Below are 2,247 nucleotides of genomic sequence, written 5' to 3'. Positions count from 1 at the left end.
TAATAAAAAAAATTAATTTGATTGGATGGAAAAATTTTAAATTTAAAGGACCTAGTTGAATTAAAATAAATTAAAGATTTGAAATGAATTTCAATTAAACTTAAAAAGTATAATTTACATATTAGTTTTTTTATTATTATAATACGTTAATAGTGTCATTTAATTTAATTTAAACTCAGCTTCGTTATTTCCACTAAAGAATGAACTTCACTTAACAAATAATTTAAACAAAGAAAATGTTTTAACTTTTATAGTATACATTTATGATGTAATCGTGGTACATTAGCTTTTGTTAGTGCAAAAGAGGAAGATGAACCTATTATTTGATTAGAAGAATAGCCCTCTTTTCTTTTCTTCATTGTACAACATAATTTTTCTTGAATAAAGTCTACTATTATTTTCTCTTAAAAAAAAAAAAAACTTTACCCATAAATTTACTTATCCTAAATAGTTTGAAATCGATATTAACTAATGAAATTATTTGAAAATGGATGTTATTTAAGAAAAAAAAAAAAAGTCACTAGCTTGTGGCCAAACTTTACCCATAATTTTTTATAATAATGACTTGATGAGCAAGTCGAATTGGTACGTGTATAGAATCGACCTGATTGAATTTAGGCCTGAAATGTTTTTTGGACTAAAATAGGTTACTATTCCAATAACTTGATTATTGAGTTTGGATCCAATTTCGCCAGATCTACCCATGGCCATACATTTACCCAAGTATGTCATGGGCAATCCATTCCAGCACGTATATACTCAGTGCTACAAGACCACTAGAGCTAAGAATAATATTAATAAATAAGGCATTTGTTATTGGTTTTTGAAGTGATAATTTTCTTGGCTTCGCTCCTCTTTAACGCAACCATTTGTTTAGTTCCTTTTAACTTTTCTAAATGCATAATACTATAGCCATGAATTGCATGGGCCATTCTTGTTTATTCTCTGATCACCAGAAAACACCTTCCTCATCATTCCATTCTTACCGTACATGAAGAAATCCAAAAGTTCTTATATATTGCCATCTTTATCCTCTTACCTATAAGAATAGGTTTGCCCCTTATTCAACAATACCCCACCCCCCTAACCCAAAAAAAAAAATTCGTTCGCCCTTAATCAGAAGATCAAAATGCCCCTAAGCAAAAAGAGATCAATAATTTGTGGATGCTTGTTACTCATCTTATGCATTCAAGTCCTGTCAAGCTTGGGTTTGGAAAGCTTTTCCACATTAGAGAATGAAGGTTCCAATCTCTCAAAGTGCTTCATGCAAGACCGAGAAGTTCATGGTATGAAACTTGTTCCTTAATAAATAAATGACTTCCTGTTTGGTGTGTGTAGCCTTTGACATTTTAAAACCGATTTTCTACAGCAAGAGTAGATGGTAATTTGAATGGAGACTGTGATGAGAAAGGTTACATTCGAAAGCAAAAAATATATGAGTCGGAAAAGTCGCAGAGAGGGAAGGGATCTAATGGTGGTGCAGACATCGCTCATCGACCACGCCCCACAACAAGAAGTGCAGCATCGTTGTTAGCAAAGCCCCCAATGTTCATCTCTACCTTAATTTGTTTTATTATAAGCTTCGCTTTGATGATCCATATTTTTCCCTTCCCATTACTCTAGGTATAAATATGGATATGAAGTTCGATAGGTTGCTACGGGTTCTATTTCCATTCCCCTATTTCACATCTTCCTTCCCCCTAAAAATTATATTATTAAAAAAAAAAAAAATTATCCTTTCTTCCTTTTGGCCGTTATTCTCATTTTGTTTTGGTGTGGCATTTTATTTTATTTTATTTTATTTTTTTTCTAGTTTGAGCATTTTTATGAGCATCCTTGAACTTTTTTGTGTAATTAATGTTATTGTCTAAAAGATTATACGACACGTGATTTTTCGGAAGTTTGTAACCTTTCGTATTACGCACTTGTGGGAAATATTTGTTATTCTACTATTGTCCACTTGTACTAGTCATGCGAGTCATACGATCTTCTTCTTCTTCTTCTTCTTCTTCTTTTTTTTTTTTTTTTTTTTTTTGAGAAATAAATATACACACAAAGAAGAGAGAGAGTGGTTCTAACATAAATACATACTATAACTCCACTCAAAAGTCATAATAACTTTTAAGGAATGGTAGGACATGTTACATTTTACACAGCACATTCTCTTAAGTGATGTGGGACAATTACCCTTTCTTTAATTTTTTTTTTGTTTTTTTAGAAACAAATTTTCAAAAAAAAAAATTGTGG

General features: G+C 31.0%; 1 long non-coding RNA gene across 1 annotated transcript; it reads left to right on the top strand.

Moving 5' to 3' along the window:
- The first annotated feature begins 758 nt into the window (after positions 1 to 758).
- LOC136063661 (uncharacterized) lies at positions 759 to 2,004 on the top strand. The gene is made up of 2 exons (XR_010625286.1): positions 759 to 1,286; positions 1,370 to 2,004. It is a non-coding gene; the product is annotated as an uncharacterized LOC136063661 (long non-coding RNA).
- Positions 2,005 to 2,247: the final 243 nt, after the last annotated feature.

This window comes from Quercus suber, unplaced genomic scaffold, assembly GCF_002906115.3.
Source record: "Quercus suber isolate HL8 unplaced genomic scaffold, Cork oak 2.0 scaffold_553, whole genome shotgun sequence".
Classification (NCBI taxonomy): Eukaryota; Viridiplantae; Streptophyta; class Magnoliopsida; order Fagales; family Fagaceae; genus Quercus; species Quercus suber.
The sequence above is the reverse complement of the archived record's forward strand: the minus strand, read 5'-3'. Positions and strand labels throughout refer to the sequence as shown.